At 36.9% G+C, this 27,081-nt stretch overlaps 1 protein-coding gene across 22 annotated transcripts in view; it reads right to left on the bottom strand.

The window, feature by feature from the left end:
* Positions 1-27,081, bottom strand: part of NEK10 (NIMA related kinase 10) — a 266,823-nt gene that overhangs the window by 121,217 nt on the left and 118,525 nt on the right. The gene's annotated exons all lie outside the window — the stretch shown is intronic.

The following is a 27,081-nucleotide window of genomic DNA, read 5'->3' as shown; positions in this document are numbered from 1 at the left end:
TGTTATAGAGAAACTCTCTGGCTCTATTTTCTCAGTGGTCCAAAACAATTTCAGTAAATAATGTTAGCTAGATGCTGTTGTTTTCTCCCTGGCAATTAGCACATTCTGCTTATTTCTACCATGGCCCATCACATCTTGGCAATATTTGAAAGCTGTGTAAAGAGGTTTCATGCAGGACAACATGATCTAAGAGGCAGGAGCTAGTGGGAGCAGGTTTTTTCAGATGAGAAAATGGAGGGCATCAACTTATAGACAGCCTTTCTGGAACAACTTAGAATGATTGTAGCCCCACAGGAGGAGCACTCCCCAGATTCAGGCTTGCACAAGAGGCAGAGTGACAATTCCTCCCTACTTGGAACATCAACATTCCTACAGATGAAAAGAGATGCCTGTCTGATCTGAATAGCTGGAACTCTAGGATAGGAGTAAGGCTGGGAGGTGGATTCCTTTCCTGCTGGCCTGGCAGAGGAGCTGAGGTAGCTCCCACCCTTCACCCTGATAAAAACCTCAGCACATCTAATTGAGAGCTCCCCCAGCCACCTTCATGGAGACTGGGACCTCTGGGTATTACCACTGGGTATTACATCTACCCACCTGCCCTAGCTACAACTGGTTCCTATTCAGGGATAGGAACCTGAGTACCCTCACTACTGGCCTGAAGCCTGAATCATCAACTCAGTAAATAAAATACTGGGGGAAAATTAAATAACTAAATAAAGTTTGCACCTCGAGAGAATGAGATAAGCTTCAAGATATCCCTGCCATTCCAACCCAATAGAAGGCAGTGAACTTGCCCACACACCAAACACATAATTACTACAACCAGCATCTAGGAAAGCCAGTGCACAAAGTCTACAACTTAGGAACTCATACAGAGTCTTTACCCCTAACAGTACAAAGAATCAAATTAGGCTATAATAAACTATAAACATTAGTCTGATCCTCAAAAGGAAAAATAGGAACTCATTGAAAAACAGAGTCAAATCAAAAATAAATTCAAGAACAATCTGAAGAAACAGTCTACCCAAATGAGAAGGAACCAGAAAAGTAATTCTGGCAATATGATAAAACAGGGTTCTATAACACCCCCAAAAGATCACACTAGTTCCACATTAATGAATCCAAACTAAAGGGAAATCTTTGAAATGCTAGATAAAGAATTCAGAAGGTTGATTACTAAGTCACTCAAGGAGATAACAGAGGAAGGTTAAAACCAACATAAAGAAATTTTTTTAATCTAGGAAATGAATAAAAAATTTTCCGGAGAGTTAGATATCATAAGGAAAAACCAATCAGAACTTCTGGAAATGAAAGCCACACTTAGGGAAATACAAAATGCAATGGATAGTTTCAACAATAGACTAGAACATGTAGAAGAAAGAATTTCAAAGCCCAAAAAAAAGGCTTTCAAATTAACCCAATCAGTCAAAGATAAAGAAAAAAGAATCAAAAGACATGAACAAAGTCTCCAAGAAATATGAGATTATGTAAAACAGTCAAACTCAAGAATAATTGGTGTTCCTGAGGGAAAAGAACAAATAAGTTTGGAAAACTTATTTTAGGGAATAATTGAGGAAAACTTCCCTGGCCTTACTAGAGATCTAGATATCCAAATACAAGAAGCTTGAAGAACTCCTGGGAAATTAATTACAAAAAGATCATCACAAAAGCACATAGTTATCAGGCAAACCAAAATCAACATGAAGAAAAGAATTTTAAGAGCAGTAAGACAAAAGCATCAGGTGACCTATAAAGGGAAACCTATCAGACTAACAGAAGATTTCTCAGGAGAAACCTTATAAGCCAGAAGGGATTGGGATCTTATCTTTAGCCTCCTTAAACAAATTAATTTTCAGCCAAGATTTGTATAGCCAGCAGAACTAAGCTTCATAAATAAAGGAGAGAGAAAGTCTTTTTCAGACAAACAAATGCTGAGGGAATTTGCCACTACCAAACTAGCACTACAAGAAATGCTAAAAGGATTTATAAATCTTGAAACAAAAGTTCAATGTGCACCAAAATAGAACTGCCTTAAAGCATACATCTCAGAGGGCCTATACAACAATAATACAATGTAAAGAAAGTATCTAGGTAACAACTAACATGATGAATAGAATAGTACCTCACATCTCAGTATTAACAATGAATGTAAATGGCCTAGATGCTCCACTTAAAAAATACGGAATAGCAGAATGGATAGAAAACCACCAACCCAATATCTGCTGTCCTCAAGAGACTCACCTAACACATAAGGACTCAAATAAACTTAAAGTACAGGGGTGAAAAAAGATAATCCATGCAAATAGAAACGAAAAGTGAGCAGGAGTAGCAATTCTTATACGAGACAAAACAGACTTTAAAGCAACAATAGTAAGAAAAGGCAAAGAAGGACGTTATATATTGATGAAAGGATTAGTCCAATGAGAAGACATTACAATCCTAAATACATATGCACCTAACACTGGAGCTCCCAGATTTATAAAACAATTACTACTAGACCCAAAAAATGAGATAGACACCAACTCAATAATAGTGGGGGACTTCAATACTCCCAATAGACAGATCATCAAGACAGAATGCCAACAAAAAAACGGTGGACTTAAACTATATCTAGAACAAATGGACTTAACAGGTATTTACAGAACACTCTTCCCAACAACTGCAGAATATACATTCTTCTCTTCAGCACATGAAATATTCTCCAAGGTGGACCATATGATAGGCCACAAAACAATTCTCAATTAATTTAAGAAAATCAAAATCATATGAAGTATCTTCTCAAACCACAGTGGAATAAAACTGGAAATAAACTCTAAAAGGAACCCTCCAAATCAAACAAATACTTGAAAATTAAATAATCTGCTCTTGAATGATTTTTGGGTTAAAAATAAAATCAATATGAAAATTTAAAAATTATTTGAAATGAATGATAACAGTGACACAACTTATCAAAACCTCTGGAATACAGCAAAAGTGGTGCTAAAAGGAAAGTTCATAGCATTAAATGCCTATATCAAAAAGTCTGAAAAAGCACAAATTGATAATCTAATGTCACACCTCAAAAAACTACAGAAACAGGAACAAATTAAACCTAAACCCAGCAGAAGAAAAGCAATAACAGACATCAGAGCATAACTAAATGAAAGTGAAACAAAAAAGTACAAAAGATAAATGAAACAAAAATCTGATTCTTTGAAAAGATAAACAAGATTGATAAGCCATTAGTGAGATTAACCATGAAAAGAAGAGAGAAGATCCAAATAAGCTCAATTAGCAATGAAACTGGAGATATTACAACCAATACCACAGAAATAAAAAAGATCATTCAGGGCTACTATGAACACCTTTATATGCACAAATCAGGAAATGTAGAGGAAATGGACAAAATCTTGGAAATATACAACACTCCTAGATCAAATAAGAAAGAAATAGAAACTCTGAACAGACCAATAACAAGCAGTGAGACTGAATCAGTAACAGAAACACTGCCAACAAAAAGCCAGGACCAGGAAGATTCTCAGCTGAATTCTACCAGGCATTCTAAGAAGAATTGGTATTGATTCTACTGAAACTATTCCAAAAGATAGACAGAGAGGGAATCATCCCTAATTCATTCTAGGAAACCACTGTCACCCTAATACAAAAACCAGAAAAGGAAATAACAAAAAAAGAAAACTACAGATTAATAACCCTGATGAATGTAGATGGAAAAGTTCTCGATAAAATACTAGCTAACCAAATCCAACAGCATATCAAAAAGATAACACATCATGCTATGATCATATATGCAGAAAACCTAAAAACTCATCCAAAAAGCTCCTAGATCCAATAAATGGATTCAATAAAGTCTCAGAATACATAATCAATGTACACAAACCAGTAGCACTGCTACACACCAAGAATGACCAAGCTGAGAATCAAATCAAGAATGCAACCCTTTTTACAAAGACTGCAAAACAAATAAAATACTTAGGAATATACTTAACCAAAGAAGTGAATGATCTCTGCAAGGAAAACTACCAAACACTGCTGAAAGAAATCAGAGATGACATGCACAAATGGGAACATATCCCATGCTCATGGATGGGAAGAATCAATATTGATAAAATGACCATACTAACCAAAGCAATATACAGATTCAATGCAATTTCCATCAAAATATCATCATCATTCTTCACAGAATTAGAAAAAACAATCCTAAAATTCATATGGAACAAAAAAAATGCCCACATAGCCAAAGCAAGGCTAAGCAAAAAGTGTAAATCTGGAGGCATCACATTACCAGACTTCAAATTATACTACAAGGCTATAGTTACCAAACAGCATGGTACTGGTATAAAAATAGGCATGGAGACAATGGAACAGAATAGAGAACCAAGAAATAAAGCCAAATACTTACAGCCAACTGATCTTCAACAAAGCAAACAAAAACATAAATTGGGGGAAAGGACACACTATTCAATAAATGGTTCTGAGATAACTGGCAAGCCACATGTAGAAGAATAAAAATGGATCTCCATCTCTTGCCTTATACAAAAATCAAATCAAGATGGATCAAAGACTTAAATCTAACACCTGAATCAGAAAAACTCTACTGGACATTGGCTTAGGCAAACAATTCATGACTAAGACCCCAAAACCAAATGCAAGAAAAACAAAAATAAATAAATGGGACCTAATTAAACTAAAAACCTTCTGCACAGCAATAGAAATAATCAGCAGAGTAAACAACAGACAACCCACAGAGTGGGAGAAAATATTCACAAACTATACATCCAACAAAGGACTAGTATCCAGAATCTACAAGTAACTCAAAACAAGTCAACAAGAAAAAAACAAATAATCCCATCAAAAAGTGGGCAAAGCACATGAATAGACAGTTCTTAAAAGAAGACATACAAACAACCAGCAAACATATTAAAAATGCTCAACATCACTAATCATCAGGGAAACACAAATTAAAACCACAATGAGATACCACCTTACTCCTGCAAGAATGGCCATAATTATAACGTTTTTAAAAAAAATCCCAAACAATAGATGTTGGTGTGGATGTGGTGAAAAAGGAACATTTTTACACTGCTGGTGGGAATGTAAATTAGTACAATCACTATGGAAAACTGCAAGAAGATTACATAAAGAACTAAAAGTAGAACTACCATTTGATCTAGCAATCCCACTACTGGGTACCTACCAAAAGGAAAAGAAGTTGTTTTATGAAAATGCACATCTGTAGCAGCACTATTCACAATTGCAAAGATATGAAACCAACCTAAGTGCCCATCAACCAACAAGTGGATAAAGAAAATGTGGTATAAGATGTACAAAGAAGAGCTGGTACCATTCCTATCAAAACTATTCCAAAAATTTTTAAAGGAGGAACTCTTCCCTAACCCATTCTATGAGGCCAGCATCATCCTGATACTAAAACCTGGCAGAGATACAACAAGAAAGGAAAACTTCAGGCCAATATCCTTGATGAACATCAATGCAAAAATCCTCAACAAAATACTGGCAAACTGAATCCAGCACCACGTCAAAAAGCTTAACCACCACGATGAAGTAGGCTTCATTCCCGGAATGCAAGGTTGGTTCAACATATGCAAATCAATAAATGTGATTTATCACATAAACAGAACTAAAGAAAAAAAACAACATGATTATTCTCAATAGATTCAGAAAAGGCTTTCAATAAAATTCAACATCTCTTCATGCTAAAAACTCTCAATAAACTGGTATTGAAGAAACATACCTCAAAATAGTAAGAGCCATATATGACAAACCCACAGCCAATATTATACTAAATGGGCAAAACCTGGAAGCATTTTCCTTGGAAACCAGCACAAGAATGCTCTCTTACAACTCCTATTCAACATAATATTGGAAATTCTAGCCAGGACAATCAAGCAAAAGAAAGTAATAAAGGATGTTCAGATAGGAAGAGAGAAAATCAAACTATCCCTGTTTTCAGATGACATGATCCTATATCTAGAAAACCCCATTGTCTCATCCCAAAAGTTTCTTAAGCTGGTGATCACCTTCAGCAAAGTCTCAGGATACAATTCAATGTGGAAAAATCACTAGCATTCCTATACACCAACAACAATCAGGCCAAGATCCAAATCACAAATGAACTCCCATTCACAATTGCCACAAAAAGAATAAAATACCTAGGAATACAGCTAACAAGGAAAGTGAAGGATCTCTATAAGGAGAACTACAAACCACTGCTCAAAGAAATCAGAAAGGACACAAACAAATGGAAAAACAGTCCATGCTCATGGATAGGAAGAATCAATACTGTGAAAATGGCCATACTGCCCAAAGCAATTTATAGATTCAACGCTATTCCCATGAAACTATCATTTGACGTTCTTCACAGAACCATAAAAAGCTATTTTAAAATTCATATGGAACCAAAAAAGTGCCCAACTAGCCAAGGAGATCCTAAGAAAAAAGAACAAAGCTGGAGGTATCATGCTACCCAACTTCAAACTATACTACAGGGCTACAGTAACCAAAACAGCATGGTATTGGTACAAGAACAGACACATAGACCAATGGAACACAATGGATAACTCAGAAATAAGACTGCACACCTACAATCATCTGATCTTTAAGAAATCTGACAAAAACGAGCAATGGGGAAAGGACTCCCTATTTAATAAATGGTGCTGGGATCACTGGCTAGCCACATGCAGAAAATTGAAACTGAACCCCTTTCTTATACCATACACAAAAATCAACTCAAGATGGATTAAAGACTTAAATCTAAAACTCAAAACTATAAAAACCCTAGAAGAAAACCTAGGCAATACCATTTAGGACATAGGCACTGGCAAAGATTTCATGATGAAGATGCCAAAAGCAATTGCAACAAAAGCAAAAATTGACAAATCAAATATAATTAAACTAAAGAGCTTCTGTACAGCAAAAGAAACTATCAACACAGCAAAAAGGAGCTTAAACAAATTTACAAAACAAACAAACAACGCCATTAAAAAGTGGGCAAAGGACATGAACAAACACTTTTCAGAAGAAGGTATACATGCAGCCAACAAGCATATGAAAAGCTCAACATCACTGACTATTAGAGAAATGCAAATCAAAACCCCAATGAGATGTCATCTCATGCCCATCACAATGGCTATCATTAAAAAGTCAAAAAATAACAGATGCTGATGAGGTTGTGGAGAAAAAGAAATGCTTTCACATTGTTGGTGGGAGTGTAAATTAGTTCAACCATTGTGGAAGACAGTGTGGCAATTCCTCAAAGACCTAAAGACAGAAATACCATTCAACCCAGCAATTCCATTACTGGGTATATACCCAAAGGAATAGAAATTGTTCTATTATAAAGAAAAATGCATGCACTATTCACATGTTCATGCACATGTTCATTGCTGCACTGATCACAATAGCAAAGATATGGAATCAACCCAAACGCTCAGAAATGATAGACTGGGTAAAAAAAATGTGATACATATAAAGAAAATGTGATACATATACACCATGGAATACTATGCAACCATAAAACAGAATAAGATCATGTCCTTTGCAGGAACATGGATGGAGCTGGAGGCCATTATCATTAGCAAACTAATGCAGAAACAGAAAAACAAATACCGCACATTCTTACTTATAAGTGGGAGCTAAATGATGAGAACACATGGACTCATAGAGGGGCAACAAGGCACACTGGGGTCTACTGGAGGATGGAGGGTGGAAGGAGAGAGAGGATCAGGAAAAATAACTAATGGATGCTACGCTTAATACCTGGGTGATGAAATAATCTGTATAACTAACAATGTAACAAACCTGCACATCCTACACATGTACACCTGAACTTAAAAGTTAAAAAATAAGTAAATAAATAAATGAAATATTTTTAAGAACAAAATGTATATATACACTATGGAATACTATTCAGCTATAAAAAGGAACAAAATAATATCTTTTGCACAACTTGGGTGGAGCTGGAGGCCATTATTCTAACTGAAGTAACTCAGGAATGGAAAACCAAATATCATATTATCGGGGGAACCAGCCCCCAATATTTCAATGTAGGTTCTATTTTCCCTAAGTGTCGGCCAGTCTGAGAAATAAAGAGAAAGAATACAAAGAGAGGAATTTTACAGCTGGGCCTCCAGGGGGTGACATCACATATCAGTAGGTCTGTGATGTCCCACCTGAGCTGCAAAACCAGCAGGTTCTTATTAAGGACTTTAAAAGGGGAGGGGGTGTACAAACAGGGAGTAGGTCACAAAGATCACATGTCTTAAAGGGCAATAAAGATGACAAGGCAAAGGGCAAAGCAAAGATCACAAGGCAAAGGGCAAAATTAGAATTACTGATGAGGTTCTATGTTCAGCTGTGCACATATTATCTTGATAAACATCTTAAACAACAGAAAACAGGGTTCAAGAGAAGAGAACCAGTCTGATCTCAAATTTACCAGGGCGGGATCTTTTCCCCACCCTAATAAGCCTCAGGGTACTGCAGGAGACCAGGGCGTATTTCAATCCTTATCTCAACCGCATAAGACAGACACTCCCAAAGTGGCCGTTTATAGACCTCCCCCCAGGAATGCATTCCTTCCCCAGGGTATTAATTATTAATATTCCTTGCTGGGAAAAGAATTCAGCAATATCTCTCCTACTTGCATGTCTGTTTGTAGGCTCTCTGCGAGAAGAAAAATATGGCTCTACTCTGCCTGACCCGGCAGGCAGTCAGACCTTTGGTTGTCTTCCCTTGTTCCCTAAAATCGCTGTTACTCTGTTCATTTTCAAGGTACACTGATTTCATATTGTTCAAACATGCATGTTTTACAATCAGTTTGTACAATCGTGGTCCTGAGGTGACATATGTTCTCAGCTTATGAAGATAACAGGATTAAGAGATTAAAGTAAAGACAGGCATAAGAAATTATAAGAGTATTATTTGGGAACTGATAAATGTCCACGAAATCTTCACAATTTATGTTCAGAGATTGCAGTAAAGACAGGTGTAAGAAATTATAAAAGTATTAATTTTGGGAACTGATAAATGTCCATGAAATCTTCACAATTTATGTCCCTCTGCCGTGGCTCCAGCCAGTCCCTCCATTCAGGGTCCCTGACTTCCCACAACATCATATGTTCTCACTTATTAGTGGGAGCTAAACTATTAGTATGCAAAGGCATAAGAATGATATAATGGATTTTGGGAACTCAGGAGGAAGGGTGGGAGTGGGGTGAGGAATAAACGGCTATATATTGAGTACAGTGTACACTGCTCAGGTGATGGGTACACTAAAGTCTCAGAAATCACCACTTAAGAACCTATCCATGCATCCCAAAACCACCTGTACCCCAAAAACTATTGAAATTTTTTAAAAGTAAAGAAAATGGTGGGCATCAAATCATCAAGTCATCCTTTCAAAACCAGCTCTGATATGTGAAATTGTATAAAAAGGGCTTGTGTCACCAATAATACACCATGCTCTCCCCAAACTCAAGAGTAGAGAAGATTAGTGAGCTGCATACAACAGAAAGGTTTTAAAATACTATAGCCAATAACAAAATATTCACCAACAAGTGTAGTCAGGGTTTTTTATTTGGGGATTAAGAAGCGGATGGTGTGCTAGAGGCTAACTTTGCCACAAATAACTTTTGTTTTCTTATTTCTAATTTAGTTTTAGCCAAGAATACATGCCCTGTTTAATATGAGTTAGGGAAAAGCTGGAAATAATTTGCATATCTAAAAAAAGGAGATTGGCTGAATGAATCATGATTTTAACCAAGTAATGGGATTCGATTCAGATATTAAAACTGAAGCTACAGAAAAGCACTCATTAATATCAGTATTTGTGTATGTGTGTTTGTGTGTTCACATAGAAAGGAATTTGGAATCTGGACAATAGCTGTTTTCTATGAGTTTTTTCCATTTCTGGGTTAGTAGGATTACGAATATTCTTAATGGGATTTTTTTCTTCATTATCTGCACTGAGAATATACTGATTTTCTAATAAGAAAACAATATAAGAAACTTTAATCAACAAATTATAAACTTTTTTCAGATTTGAAGTTTTGTTGTTTTTATTTTGTTATATGTATTCATATTCCTTTAATTTCTAATTCACTTTTGTCTGTGATGTCTGCTTGACTTGACAATATTTTCAGATATTTCTATTTGTGATAGGATCATAAAATATATGCCATTGGTAATCTATTTTTTATTTAATATTGCGAATATGCTTCTGGGTCAACAAATACATTACTGTATTACCAGCTTAGTGTTATTTATCTAACCAAACTCCCCTTTCGTGTGTGTGTGTGTATGTGACGCAACGAAAGCACAGATTTATGGAAATGAAAGTGCACTCCACAGAGCAGGAATGGGCTTGAGCAAGCAGCTCAAGGGCGCTGGTTACAGAATTTTCTGGGGTTTAAATACCCTCTAGAGGTTTCCCATTGGTTACTTGGTTACACCCTCTATAAATGAAGATTTGGCACACAACTAGTCCGATTGGTTGCAAGAGTCAACCAATCAGAGGCTGAAGTGAAGTTAACAAAGTTACACATGAAGACCTGGCACACAACCAGTGACTGGTTGTGGGAGGGGACCAATCAAAGGTACTTTCCATTTTTCATCTGTGATGCAGTGGAAAGGGGCCAATCTCCCATTTTAATGCATAATACTCACAACTGGCTAAAAATGAATTAAGAAATAAAATGTCAAGTTCACAAAAAAATTAAAATAACTAAAAATATTAAGTGCCCAGAAAGAATGTAAAACTTCCTGAATATTATCAATAGATTTTAAAAATCAGTGATGAGTAATATTCAATTGTAGTAATTTTGTTATTTTGATTATATTGTCACTGAAACTAATTTACCTTCAAAATTTTCCCAAATTGGCTGGAGCCCAATGGAAGGGAAGCTCCAGCATTTGTAGTGAGGGTAATTGTGGGTAGGAGAAAGGGAGAAGAAGGCAGACTGGAAAATCTCTGTGGAAATGGGAGGAGAATTTATAATTTTAATTTGCTTCATCAGTCCTGAAGTAAATAATTTGGAGAAGAAAGAAAATCTGTAAGTTAAAAATGCAGCACTAAAATCACATTTTATAAGAGACTTGTATCCCTCCTTATCAGATGGGTTCACATGACTTTCCTAAGATATTGAAAGGTTTTCTATCTGACGTTTGCATGTAATATCTAGAAGTCTGAATCAAAAGGTTACAAAAACTACGAATGAGCAACGAAATTTAGGGAAAAAAGGCTTAAAATAACCTTTCAGTATATGAAGAATCATTAAATGTTGGGTAGTGACCATTTGCTTTGCCTGGCCACTAAAACCCAAAAAGAATTTCAAGTCATAAGAGAAAAACTTCAATTATATGTAAGAACACTAGATTTTTTATTTATTTTCTGGCTATAGAAATGTTCATAGGCCAAAACAGTAAAAGTAATTTACAAAGCACCTTCCTGAGAGTCTTTTTCTCCCTCAGTCTGTTATGAAGATGGTAAAAAATGAAATAGATGAGCACATGTTACAACTTGGCTTCAAGAAAGGACTCAAACTAAATGTTCCTTTTCAGGTTTCCCTAATCCTACTGTTTTATGGTCTCTATTAAGAGGACCTTAATGGGAACCAATTAACTGTAAATACAGTGAGGAGTCTGGGCAATTAAACAAATGGATTATGTTCACCCAGTGATTACACTCCAGTCATCAAATGATTATCCAGCATTGCCTACTCTGAGTCACAAATACAAATTAAGTTCAGATCCAACAGCCTTGAAATTTCTCATTATACATCAACTGCCATTTGCTTGTCTCTAGTGATTTTTTGTAGAAAAAAAAAAGCTGGCATTATAGGTTGACATCACACATTTTGTATTTGTATTCAAGCCAAATAGCACTAGCTTTTAAAATTCAAGTACATAACTAAATAATTATGGTGATTTCACAAAAAAGATAATACAATCTCCCAATTACAATACATAATTATACAAATGCCTTTCTCTAAATATAAAGTCACATAAAAATGTGTATTCTTGCTCCTTAACAGACTAAGAAATAAAAAGAGACAGTTGAGCAACTTCCATGTAAACATTTGATAGTCTTTATTCAAGGTAGCAGAGACCCTCACAGGAGAATATTCTTATCTCATTCTGATTTACATTTATTACTATCACATTTTTTTTTTTTTTGAGACAGAGTCTCACTCTGTTGGCCAGACTGGAGTGCAATGGCATAATCTTGGCTCACTGCAACCTCCGTCTCCCAGGCTCAAGCAATTCTCCTGCCTCAGCCTCCTGAGTAGCTGAGATTAAAGGCATGCACCACCACGCCTGGCTAATTTTTGTATTTTTTTAGTAGAGACGGGGTTTCACCATGTTGGCCAGGCTGGTCTTGAACTCCTGACATCAGGTGATCTGCCTGCCATGGCCTCCTAAAGTGCTGGGATTACAGGCATGAGCCACCATGCCTGGCCTATCACATCTATTTTTAAATGATCATTACCTCATCATCCTGGTATTGTTATTTTCTTTGCAAAGTTGGTACAGGGAGTAGCACCCCAGAACTACAGGGAGGCAGACAGTCTCTCTGGGCGCGACTGGGGGAAAAATTCTCAACTCAATGTAACTGTGAGCAAAATCTAAAAACAGACTTCAGGACCATCTTTAATGACTTCCAACTATTCAGCATAGAAGAATTTGTTCAGAGAGCATGGGGGGAAAAATTAGATTTTTTCAGACAATCTGGCATGTACAGACTATGAGGCCACCCTACAACCATATCTCTGTTGTGACAGTCAAAGTTGTTTTCATTGTTAACTTGAAGCAGATGTTGTAGGTGTCCTATTAACATCCCCGACCCTTACTTCTTGTGAGCACACTGGACTGAATTCCAACGATTTGCAGGTTTGTCTGAGGATTTTCTTTAATCCCATGACTTTCTGTGCCTGCAACATGATGAGCCTGAAGTGCTGATGTATTACTGTACCCCAGAAACAGACCTTACCCAGTGACTTCAAGAGCAGGTGTATAAACAATGCTGTCTCTCCTTTTGGGTATTCAAATAAATGGCTCCCAAGTTCCTCAACAGATTTGAGTTCTAATTGCCCACAGTGGTAACTTGCCCAAGAAATCCTTTGTTTGCTTACTTCCCTACCCTGTCTCACTTCCCCTACTCTTTTATTCATGTTTCCTAGGATCACCTCCAGAATAAACCACTTGCACTTCAATTATTTTCTCAGGGTCTGCCTTCAGGGCAACCCAAACGAAGAGACAAGAGAAAGAAACCCAGCAAGGTTAGGCAAATAGAGGACTTTATTGATAGGCTCCTGTAAGTGCAGGAAGAGCAAAGCTGCAGCTGGGACTTAAGAAAATGGAATCTTGAGCCTGGACATTGCCATCTCTTATTCTAAGTATTGACCTCATGCTGTCAGACTGACTTCCTCCCTGGCTACAACCATGGCCACCAAAACACTGCTGGGCCTTTTGCCTCCCAGCTTCAACTTTTAACTGAGCCTCAGCTCAACACGTTCTCAAGAAAGAATTCTGAATGGTTAAACTTGAATCAAGAAAACACTTCTACTTTTAACATTTTGGGCTATAGGGACATGAATACTAGAATTGTTCCATCATGTAAGGCCAAGGAGGCAGGATCTCTAAAGCAATGGGACTTTTGGCATTGATACTTTTTTGACTATTCCCAATGTATAAGCCATTTAAACCATGTGCTTGAAATAAAGGCAGAGAAGAAATATTTTCCTAAAGAATGAGGGTGTTGCTTCCAGCCTGACAACAGGTAATGTTTATTAAATCCCTGCTATGCTACAGATAATACTATCTATCAATCGATTGATCAATCTATTGCCATCCATCCATCCTTCCATCCATCCATCCAACTATCTTCTCAATCCTCATAACAACCCTATGTTGTAGAAATTATCATTACTGCCCTCTGCCCCCATTTCAGGTGAGGAAATTGAGGCCCAGAAAAATTAAGTAGCTTGCCCAAAGTCAAACAGGAAGGTGTAGATCCAGGATTGGGCCCAGGCAATCCAGGTCTAGAGTCTGCACTATGTCCTGTTGGCTCCTAGGGGAAGGGACAGCCACACATCACAGTTGCCCACTGTGCACAGATGCACCCATGTCCACTGGCATCTTACTTCTCTCACTGCTGAGGTTCTGAGCATTATTTACTAAATTTATGAACAAACTACACTTTGTTATGAAAATTACAAATGAACTCAGAAGAATTAAGGTGAGGAGGAGCTGAACAGACTGAGAGGCAAATGCTTTACTGAGGAATAGATGTGGCCTTCCTGGAACCCTAGAGTACTAAAATGAAATTGGCCAATATATGTAAAATCTTCAAAATTTAACTGCCAAATGTGCGGATCCTGGAAGTATGCCTTGCAGTGAAAATGAAGGTTTTAAAACGGTTGAGTATTGCCAATGTATCAAGGTTACATAAAGTTAACATTTTAAAATCTTTATGTTGACATTTTATGGTAGGCCATAAAATTGTCACAGTTGAACAGTTTATTTTCTTGTTTTTAAATGTATTTTTTTAAATCCTTCTCCAAAGAGATGCTTGAATTTCAAAATATTGGCCTTCTAAACTAATATTCTACTATTTTAGAGAAAACAATTTCTGGCACTTCAAAGGAAGGTTTTCTTGTGTTAGCATCATGTCATTGCTTCTAGGGTTGTTATGAACAGTCTGAAATGCCAAGATAAAAAAATTAATAATTAAAATTAAATATAAAAATTAATAAAGTACTAATAGCTAAATGAGTTAAGAAATAAATTGATGTAAAGGGATATATGACTGTTAAGGTCACTTGGAGTAACTCATTCACAAGAATAAGACAAATTAAATGTAGCCCTGCAAAATAATAAAAATGTTTATTTAATTCTTTTGCCCCTAATATGATAATTTCACTTTCATATTTCCCCATTGTTTGAATCCTCTGACTTCTCCACTCTTTCCATTATCTGTTTACCCTCATCACATTGCTATCTTTTCTCTTCTTTCCTTCTGATTTCTTATGACCATTTTATCCGTCAACCAGAATCCCTTCTACACATATACTGTCATAATGTCTGAATTCGAGGAAAATATGTTTGTTTGTAAAATTCTTAGTTAGTGCATAGAATATGGCACATTTATTATACAGAAAAGCACAGCATCCACTCCAGCCCCAGTGGCCTTTCCCTTGAGTTCTGCAGCTCTGTGCTGGGAGGTTGCTGTTCTACCCTGACTTTCTGTATTATCCTGGGGACTTGCTATGCACCCGATGGAGACTCATTACAAGCATCATAGGGTTTTCTAACCCTTTACTCTTCTACACTTGACTGACACCATGGGTGTCTGTGTGTGTGTGTGTGTGTGTGTGTGTGTCCATGTCCCCAAATTAAATTGAACTCTTCTAGTGGTAAAGAACTAAGTCATCTGCTCCTGTGAAGTAAATATTGGAATATCCACTTGAGGGACAGATAAAATGATGAACACACATCTCTCCTTCCCTTTTCCCAGTTTCATTCCACAGATATTCCCCCCAAAAAACCGCACTTCCATTAAGTAACTCTCAGGCTGAGAGATATCCTGTGGCTTTACAATGCCAAGAGGAAAATTCTAGGTCTTCCAGTGTCACAGCACGAACTCAACCCAGCCAAACTATAGCTCCTGCTTTTCACCAAATATGCTGAGCCTATTCAGAATTGAACTGAAAGATTTAATTTTCACAATTCAAAAAGACACTCTGGAGATACACCAAAAGTTTGGAGGCACAGAGAAATAAAACACCTATTTTACAGAAGAATTAAAGGCATTGAACATCCCCTAGCAGGGGTGTGGCCTTATTCTACTAGTTGCCCAGTCTACTGTTATGCTGGGCCAAGCCCTGAAGTTTCTTATTGTGTCTGTTATTAATTTATTGCCTGTTGTCTCTTAATGTATTCTTCAATAAACACTGGAATCCCTTTAAATATTTTTCCTTTAAAGTGAGCACAATATTAAGCTTCTGTATACATGGATTGGAGGGACACTGCAGGAGGAAGAGGTTTCCTGCAATTTCTGACATGGGCCACGAGTAGGCAGTATAGGTATAAGACTAACCAGTAGAGCCTATCCCAACCATAGCCCATTCTCCCTCTGCAACCCTGCAGCCTCAGCCTGGTGATCATTTTTCTTCAACCTTCTCAAAACAGAAACCAGAGCCCCTGTGTAGCCTGCACCCTCTGAAGGCCTCCTGCTTGTGCAGTTCCTGGACTCGCCCCCTCTTCTCCCTTCCCTGTGGCCCTTAAACTCTGAAGGGCACCTGTGGCAGCTGGACTCCCACTATGTGCCCACACTGCAGACGCTGATGCCTTGCTCCCTCACCTGCACTTCAGAGGGTTGCTCCCAGGTTGCCCAGCAGCTCCAGAACAGCTTCAGCCTGGACGATTCAGCCAACTTCTCTGCTGTCTGTTGGGCTACCACACCTTTCCCAATGAAATCTGAACCCCTTCCAAGTTTATCCTTCCTTGGTACTGTCACTCAACCCTAAAGTACCATGTGGTTTTCTTACATCTTATAGTTACTCTTTCATCATAATTATTCTTCATATTAAACTTCCCCTATTTAGCCCACTGCATCATTTCTATCTCCTAGTTGGATCCAGGCTGCTATACTTCATTCTAAGGAGATGTGGGGCTAACGTGCCAACCGTTAGTGTTTAAAGCAGACCATTTCTTTGTTTCACATGTCTTGATTCCTGAAGCCATTTGGGGGATTATTCTTCTTTTTTAAAGAAATACGGTGCTACATTATGATTTATTGAATATGGCCACAAGTACTGTGCACCTCCTTCCATCTAGAGATAAATGTATTTCACACATTTGGGCTGGCCCTTATGTGCTTTGACCAATAGAATATGGCAGAAAGGATGTTTAGTGACATCCAAGGCTAGCCCCAATCGGGCCTTGCAGCTCAGCTTTTACTTTCTTGGAATGTTACTCCACTACTGTCATGTAAATGAAAGGCCACCTGAAAAAGATCCGAGGGACTCTAGCCAAGCATCAACACGAACTGCCTTATTAATGAAGCTATCTTGGACTGCCCAACCAAGCCAATAATTCAGCCAAATGCATCCACATGAGTCCAGGGGAACCAACAGAGGAATGATCAAGCAAACCTATATAAACCATTGTGGTTTTAAGCAACTAAATTTTGGGACGGATTGTTATGCATCCAATAGATAACTGAAATATACATCTCCCCATCATCAAATGTTTCTAATTTCTTAATTATTCAATAAATTAATTTGTGGTAAATACATGAGGAAACTTCTTTTGACCACAGCCCTCCCATCCTCAGAAAAACATGTTAAAGTAACACATCTTATCACTATGTATTTCCTTTTGCATCTCGTTCCAGTAGGAAATGGGAAATACTATACATAACAACTAGGTATTAAATGTTCAAAATGACAAAGTGGATAACTTAAATAAACATGGAGAAGGAAATCCAGTGCTTATAATTCACTTTTACTTGTAAAAGTAAAGACTATAAAAGGGCAAGAGAAAAAGAATATAGAGACTGAAGATAAGTGATTCTGAATTTCCAATTGATAAAAGAAGCAAGGACTTCCACTGACAGAATCAATCATCAGAGAGCTCTCTTTCTTGCGTTTTGTGATTCTGAGGAGTTCAGAACAAATCAGACTGAAAAATGCATAATGTACAATGGCATTATGTACCTACATTCACCCTTTTTTATTATAACTTTTAGGTTCAGGGGTACATCTGCAGGTTTGTTATATAGGTAAACTGCATGTCACGGGGGTTTGTTGCAGATTATTTTGTCACCCACCAGTAAGCATAATACCCAATAGGTATTTTTTCTGATCCTCTTTCTCCTCCAACCTTTCATCCTCAAGTATATTTAGATTTTTTAAATTTTTTATTTTTAACTTTACTTGTAAATGTATAGTAGGTGTATATGTTTATGGGGTTTATGAGATATTTTGACACAGGCATGCAATGAATAATAATCACATCACAGTAAATGGGGTATCCATCACTTCAAGCATTGTGTTAAAACAATCTGATTATACTCTTTTAGTTATTGTAAAATGTATAATTAAATTTTTTTAACTATAATCACCCTGTTGTGCTATCAAATATTAGTTCTTATTCACTAATTCTATTTTTTGTACCCATTAACCACCCCAATCCCCCCAACCCCTGCCCACTACCCTTCCTAGCCCCTGGTAACCATCCTTCTATGTTCTTTCTCCATGAGTTCAATTATTTAATTTTTAGCACCACAAATTTTTATTCCCACACAATTTTTAGTCCCATATTTCACTTCTTTGGTTAAGTTAATTCCTAGGTATTTTACTTTATTTGTAGCTCTCATAAATGATACTACTTTCTTGATTTCTTTTTCACATTGTGCGCTGTTGGTGTATAGAAATGCTACTGCTTTTTGTATGTTGATTTTGTATCCTACAGCTTTACTAAATTTGTTGATCAGTTCTAATAGTTTTTTGGTGGAGTCGTTAGGTTTTTCCAAATATAAGATCAGGTTTTTCCAAATATAAGATCATATCATCTGCAAACAAGGATAACTTGACTTCTTCCTTCCCAATTTGGATGCCTTTTATTTATTTCTCTTATCTGACTGCTCTAGCTAGGGCTTCCAGTACTATTTTGAATAACAGTGTTGAAAGCTGACATCCCTGTCATGTTCTAGATCTTCAAGAAGAGGTTTTCAATTTTTCCCCATTCAGTATGATACTAGCTGTGGGTCTGTTGTAAATGGCTATTATGTTGAGGTATGTTCTTTTTGTCCCCAGGTTTTTTAGGGTTTTTCATCATGAAGAGATGTTGAATTTTATCAAATGTTTTGTCAGCATCAATTGAAGTGACCATATAGTTGTTGTCCTCCAGTCTGTTGATATAATGTATCACATCGATTGATTTACATATCCTTGCATCTCTGGGATAAATCCCACTTGATCATGAGGAATAATCATTTTAATGTGTTGTTGGATTTGATTTGCTAGAATTTTGTTTATTTTATTTTATTTTATTTTATTTTTTTGAGACAGAGTCTCTGTCACCCAAACTGCAGTGCAGTGGTGCGATCGCAGCTCACTACAACCTCCAACTCCTGGACTAAATCAATCCTCCCACCTCAGCCTTCCAAGTAGCTGGGACTATACATGCACACCACCACACCTGGCTAATATTTTGCCTTGTTAGTAGAGACAGGGTTTCGCCATGTTGCCCAGGCTGGTCTTAAACTCCTGCACTCAAGCAATATTGGCCTGCAGTTTTCTTTTAATTTTCTTTTCTTTTCTTTTCTTTTTTTCTTTTTTTTTTTTTTTTGGAGGCATCTTTGTCTGGTTTTTGTATCAGGGTAATACTGGCCTCACAGTGTAAGTTTGGAAGTATACCCTCTTCCTCCATTTTTTGCCATAGTTTGTGTAGGATTGGTATTAGTTATTCTTTAAACATCTGGTAGCATTCAGCAGTGAAGCCATTGGGTCTCAGGCTTTTCTTTACTAAGAGACTTTTCATTATGGCTTCTATCTCATTACTTGTTCTTGGTCTGTTCAGGTTTTGAGTTTCTTCATGGTTCCATCTTGGTAGGTTGTATGTGTCTAGTAATTTACTCACTTCTTCTAGATTTTCCAGTTTATCGGCATATAGTTGTTCATGGTAGCCACTAATTATTCTTCGAATTTCTGCAGTATCAATTGTAATGTCTCCTTTTTCATCCCTGATTTTACTTATTTGGGTCTTCTCCCTTTTTTTCTTACTCTGTCTAAAGGTTTGTTAATTTTGTTTAACTTCTCCAAAAAACAACTTTCCATTTTGTTGATCTTTTGTATTGTTTTCTTCATTTCCATTGCTTTTATATCTGCTCTTTATTATTACTTTTTGTCTACTAATTTTGGGTTTCGTTTGCTTTGGCTTTTCTAGTTCTCTCAGATGCATCATTAGGTTATTTATCTGAAGTTTTTCTTCTTTTTGGTTTAGGCATTTATAGCTACAAACTTCCCTCTTGGTACTACTTTCACTGTATCCCATAGGTTTTGGTATGTTGTGTTTCCATTATTATTTGTTTCAAAAATTTTTTCAATTTACTTCTATTTATTCATTGACCCACTGTTCATTCAGGAGCATACTGTTTAATTTCCATGTGTTTGTATAGTATCTAATATTCCTCTAGTCAATGATTTCTAGTTTTATTCTATTATAGTCAGAGAAGATGTTTGATATTATTTCAACTTTTTTTTAATGTTTTAAGACTTGTTTTGTGACCTAACATATGGTTTATCCTTGAGAATAATTCATGTGCTGAGAAGAATGTATATTCTGTAGCCATTGGATGAGATATTCTTTAACTATCCATTAGGTCCATTTGGTCTACAGTGCAGATTAAGTCCAATGATCCTTTATTGATTTTCTATCTGGGAGGTCTGTCCAACGCTATGGGGTATTGAAGTCTCCAGCTATTATTGTTGATACGGTTAGGCTGTGCCCCACCCAAAATCTCATCTTGAATTGTAATCCCTATAATCCCCACATGTCAAGGGAGAGACCAGGTGGAGGTAATTGAATCATGGGGGCGATTTCACCTAAGCTGTTCTCATGATAGTGAGTTCTCATGAGATCGGTTTTGTGTTTGGTAGTTCCTCCTGCATTCATTCTCCTTCTTGCTGCCTTGTAAAGAAGGAGCCTTGCTTCCCCTGTCTTCCACCATGTTTGTAAGTTTCCTGAGGTCTCCCCAGCCATGCTGAACTGTAAATCAATTAAACCTCTTTCCTTTATAAGTTACCCAGTCTCAGGTAGTTCTTGATAGCAGTGTGAAAACAGACTAATACAATTATATTGTTGTCCATCTCTCTTTCTTTCACTCTCATAATATTTCTTTTATATATCTGGGTGCTCCAGTATTGGGTGCATATATATTTACAATTGTTATATCCTCTTGCTGAAGTGACTCCTTTATCATTACATAATGACTTTCTTTGTCTCTTCTTATAGTTTTTGTCTTGAAATATATTTTTTTCTGATATAAGTATAGCTACTTCTGCTCTTTTTTGGATTCCATTGGCATGGAATACCTTTTTCCTTCTCTTTATTTTCAGTCTATGTGTCTTTAGAGGTGAAATGCATTTTTAACAGGCAACAGATCATTGCGTCTTATTTTTTTGTCCACTCGGCCACTATGTCTTTTGATTGGAGAGTTTCATCCATTTACATTCAGTGTTATTATTGATAAGTAAGAACTTATTCCTGCCATTTTGTCATTTATGTTTTCTGGTTGTTTTGAGGTATTCTCTTCCGTTCTTCTTTCCTGTTTTCCTTTTAGTGAAGATGATTTTCTTTTATGGTATGATTTAATTTATTACTTTTTACTTTTTGTGTACCTGTTGTATGTTTTTTGATTTGAGGTTACCATGAAACTTGCAAATACTATGTTGTAACCCATTATTTTAAACTGATGATACTGATTGCATAAACAAACAAGCAAAAAGAAAACATAAAAACTCTACACTTTAATTTTGTCCCCCCACTTTTTAACTTTTTATTGTTTCTCTTTATATGTTATTGTGCTATGTCTTGAAAAGTTGTTGTAGTTATAATTTTTTATTGATTCATCCTTTAGTCTTACTTAAGGTAAGAGTAGTTTATATATTACAATTACAGTATTATAATATTCTTTGTTTTTCTGTGTATTTACTATTTTTTTTTTTTTTTTTTTTTGAGACAGAGTCTCTCTCTGTCACCCAGGCTGGAGTGCAGTGGCACGATCTCCACTCACTGCAAGCACCGCCTCCTGGGTTCATGCCATTCGCCTGCCTCAGCCTCCTGAGTAGCTGGGACTGCAGGCACCCGTCACCATGCCTGGCTAATTTTTTGTATTTTTAGTAGAGACGGGGTTTCACTGTGTTAGCCAGGATGGTCTCAATCTCCTGACCTTGTGATTCGCCTGCCTCGGTCTCCCAAAGTGCTGGGATTACAGGTGTGAGCCACCGTGCCTGGCCTGTGTATTTACTATTACCAGTGAGTTCTGTATGTTCAGATGATTTCTTATTCCTCATTAATGCCCTTTCATTTCTGATTGAAGAACCCCCTTTAGCATTTCTCATTGGACAGGTCTGGTGTTGATAAAATCCCTTAGCTTTTGTTTGTCTGGGAAAGTCTTTTTATTTCTCCTTCATGTTTGAAGGATATTTTCACCAGATATACTATTCTGGGGTAAATTTTTTTCTTTCCTTCAGCACTTTCAATATGTCATGCCATTCTCTTCTGGCCTGTAAGGCTTCCACTGAAAAGTCTGCTGCCAGATGTATTGAGCTCCATTGCATGTTATTTCTTTCTTTTCTCTTGCTGCTTTTGAGATCCTTTCTTTATCCCTGACCTTTGCGAGTTTGATTATTAAATACCTTGAGGTAGTCTTCTTTAGGTTAAATCTGCCTAGTGTTCTATAACCTCCTATATATGCACAATATAATATATACATTTAAATGAGTACTATCCTTTCAAACTTTAGACTAACAGGAAATAACAATCACTATTATCTAGTGAGTGCTTACCATATGCCAGCCAGGCACTGTTCCCAGCACCAGACATGTATCACCTCATTTAATCTCACAATAATCCTAGGACATGGGCACTATTATTATCCCCAGGTTGCAGATGAGGAAACTGAGGCACAGAAAAATTCAGTCATTTAAAACTCTCAATAGCAGATCTAGAATTTAAACACAGGCCATCTGATTCTAGAGCTTGTGCTCTTGTTAATGACCCGTCTCTGTCAATACTATGGTCTTTTTCCAATTATGCTTATTTTTGAAAATCCCTGCCCAAATCTCATATTGAATTGTTATTCCCAGTGTTGAAGGTGGGGCCTAGTGGAAACTGATTGGATCATGGGGGTGGATTTCTTATGAATGGTTTAGTACCATCCCCTTAGTGCTGTTGTTCTGACAGTGAATGTGTTCTCACAAGCTCTGGTTGTTTTTAAAGTGTGTGGCACTTCCTCACTTCCTCTCTCTTGCTCCTGCTCTGGCCATGTGATGTGCCTGCTCCCCCTTCACCTTCCACCATGAATGTAAGTTTCCTGGGGCCTCCCCAGAAGCCAAGAAGATACCAGCATCATGCTCCCTGTGCAGCCTGCAGAACCATGAACGAGTTAAACCTCTGTTATTTATAAATTATCCAGTCTCAGGTATTTCTTTATAGCAATCCAAGAATGATCTAACACATCTCTTTTTTGAAATTTCCCTCAGGGCCACTTTATTGGTCACTGAAGAATATATATTTCTATAATATATAATCTTTACACATCTTATTTTGTTAAAATGTTAACATCCTACTTGATCTCATTTACTCACTGTTGTAGTAATTATGTAATATATAAAGATAAAATAAGCAAAGAGAAAACAAAATAAAATAGACCCTACCATCAAGGTACTTACTATCTCAAATGAAAAGCATTTTCTTCAGGCTTTATTAGGGTAAAAATCAGAAAAGTTCAAAGATATACTAGAACTCAATACAAATATACACTAATTTTTATCATATTAATATGAAAAAAATGATTTGTTTTCACTTCAATGATTGAAAGTATTTCTTAAGATTCTGCCAGTCGACTCCTCTAGGTCCTGGGGAAACAGTGGTGAACAAAGGAGACACAAGTCCTATGCTCATGGAGCTTGTGTGTAGTGGAGAGACACACTATAAGCCAATTCAAGTACAACATAAGGTCAGGTAGAGGCAAGGAGTATGAAAAAATAAAGCAGGATACAGGGATAGAGTCCTGAAGGGAGGTTGCTATTTGGGGCAAGTGATCAGGGAAATCCTCTCTACATAAGGGGCATTTAAGCAAAGAGCAGAATGAAATAAAGAAGTAAACTCTGCAGCTATCTCTGAAGGAAGAGTATTCCAAGGAGGAGCATTTTGGAGATCTGAAGGAACAGCAAGAGGGGAAAGGATAGGGAATTAAAAATTTGTTACAACAAAAAGAAATAATTTTCTTTGTAATATGTTATTTCCAGTAATGTTTATAATCATGCAAGTACTGGATCATTCATGTAGCAAATATTATTTGTGAGTTTTAAAGTACCAGACTTAGGACTGCTGGGGATTGTGATGAATAAAATCATCATTGCTTATCACAAAATCAACAAAAAGTTCAATTGTGCAAAGGAAAAGTACATGGAGTGTGTAGGTCAGAGGAAATACTCTTGTCTAAGGGGGTTCAGCTGAAGGCAGGTAAGAATTAACCAGAAGACAAGTAGAAAAGAGTATTCCAGGCAAAGGGAGCTGCATGTGCAAAGGCCCTGTGGTCAGAGGGAGCCCAGATGAAACAGCTAGGAATTGTTAAAGTTTGGTTTGTGGTAAAGCTGAAGAACTTGGCAGAGGCCAGAGAATGCAAGGTTGTCTGCTTGTGGCCATACTGAGGGCTTGGTCTTTGATGAGCAGCTGGAAGTCACTTAAGTGTTTTAAGTCACTTAAAATTCTCAAAATTTTGAGTGTATTACAGCTTTCTTAAGAATTCTATCAACTTTATGTATCAAAAAAATAATTTTTTAAAAAATTTAAGAAGTGCAGTTAATAGGCATGCTTCACTTTGTCTCTACTTAACCAGGTTTACCTACAGGTTTATTTTGAGCCATCCAATTTAAAGTTCATGAGCTTCTCTTCTAATTATCTAGTGTCATAATATGAATGGGATTATACTAAGCCATAGAGTAATAATTCCCATTCCAGGAATAGTTGAAGTTTTCCATTTTTATTGGAAAACTTTTATTGTATTTTATACACCATACTAGCTTCATAAATCCCATATATGTTCTGTGATGAACTAGCTGAAAATGCCTCCCAGAGCCTCAAACTCTATACTCTTCTCAGAAAATGAAGTTGAAGATGGTGTCTAATTTTCTTCTCTGGAATTGGAGGAAGACATAGAGATAAAAAATGGAAACAAGTACCATATTTGGATTTTTTTTCTCTTGAGAAGGATAACAAAGACCTGCCTAATAATAAATCACATCAGATGAATGAAAAGAACCTTTACTGACCTTCTGTTCTAGTACAATTGGTCCAGCAATGTGCCCACAAACCCTTTATCTAGCAGCTGAATACAGAATAAATGCTCTGAGGCACTTCCTACAAGAGCTGACAAAGAGACCTTTCTTCCATTCAATAAGTTAGTATCTGAGGAAGCAAAAGCAAATGGAAAGGGCAAAATGACATCGGGACATCAAACTCTGGGGACCCTGCAGGGAAGGGAAAGGGGTGCCTAGGTATCCCTATGGCATCCAAATGTCCACATCCCAGGTCCACATTTATAGGCTCAGACAAGCTTAGAAAAATTACATGAAAATAAGAATTACAGAATTACAAAAAAACTCTAGAATGTCGGGATCCTAGCCAGACTCCTACTCACATTTCCAGTACAAGTCTATGGCATCATACCTCAAGCAATGCCCCTCCAGCTCTCTGCCTGGAGTGCCCCAGCCCATGCCCTGGCATGCCATAAGCACCTGGGCATAAGCTCCCCAGAGCAGCTCTCAGTCAGATGCTGAGGGCTCCCCCTTGTGATTGGAAAAAAAATACTCCAACCTCTCATCCAGCGCACAGGGCAACCCTAAAACATCCTGTACACCAAGCTAGTCCAACCCCCGGCCCATGGACCGCACGTAGCCCAACACAAACTCAAAAATCTTGCTTAAAACATTATGAGGCTTTGTTTTTTTTCAATTTTTAAAAGCCCGTCAGCTATCTTTAGTGTCAGTGTATTTTGTGTGTGGTCCAAGACAATTTTTCCTCTTCCAATGTGGCCCAGAGAAGCCAAAAGATTGGACACCCCTGCTCTATACTATATCCCAGATAATACTCTACGAACCTAATTATTAATGTTCACTGTACTGGCTGCTTTCCCTCCCAATCTCACTTCACCACTCTCCTAATAGTGTTTCCTGTGACCTCCTCCCAAATAAACTATTTCACTCAAATTCTTGTCTCAGATTCTGCTTTTGGAGAAACCCAAACTAAGAAAGAAACACAATATGATGTAGGACTGAGTTCTTTTAACCCATGCTCAGTTAAGGACATCAAAAACTAGCAAGAAAGATGGTTTGTGAGCCCAAATTCATAGTAAAACCTATCAGACAAGGGGCATTTCTAATAACTCGGAGAGATGAGAGAAGGGAGTAGAAAGAAATTTTTAAAGCAATTTAAAAGAATAAGAAGTTGACAGAAAGATAAATGGTAGTAAGATATACTGTACATGCTATTAAAACAATCATAGTACACATACATGAAATAATACCTTATCTACATGAGTAGGTTCAGCTTACAAACTCTTCAGTTAATTTAAAAATTAAATGAAAACGTGAAGCCGTGTTTGGGCTAATATGGCAAAAAAGTTGTCATGTTTTGGATTTCTTCCGACATATTCTATGGATTCTCTCTCTTTTTCTTACACACATACACACACACACACACACAGTTGATACTATCATATGAGCAATTCTAAACTTAATTCAAAGTCTCAGGAATAAAAATATGCTTTCACCAAGTATGACCAGCAGAAATTTAAGTTTGTGTTTTAATTGTTCTGCAATTTGACTGACAATCAAATCTGTTCAGAAATATATGATTACTTGACACTTTTATGATTAAATTTTATTGTTTATTTTATAAAAACAGTACACAGTGAAACAAAATAAAATTATTCTTCTGTCAGCAAGTAACGAGTAGGTCAGCCTTACTGTTAAGAGGTTAAGTAGACATCATATAAGCTTGCAGCTTACAAGGTACATATTAGCCTGCCACAGTTTATTTGCATCTTCTCACAAAACCAGTTTCAAGAATAAAGATGTAAAACATTTCCAGTAAGATAAATGAAAAGTCACCCTCTTAAAACATTATTCTGAACACTTCTGCATGAAAGGACTTTGTAAAATCAGGCTGTTATTTTTAGATAATTTCTACTCTTCCTCAAGAAGAGTCGTGTTTAATTCTATCCCCAGGACTCAATTGTACAACTATAGGCTAGATTTAAAAAAAATAAAA

The sequence above is a fragment of the Pongo abelii genome, chromosome 2 (assembly GCF_028885655.2).
Source record: "Pongo abelii isolate AG06213 chromosome 2, NHGRI_mPonAbe1-v2.0_pri, whole genome shotgun sequence".
In the NCBI taxonomy this organism is placed as follows: Eukaryota; Metazoa; Chordata; class Mammalia; order Primates; family Hominidae; genus Pongo; species Pongo abelii.
This window is presented reverse-complemented; position numbering and strand designations above follow the sequence as displayed.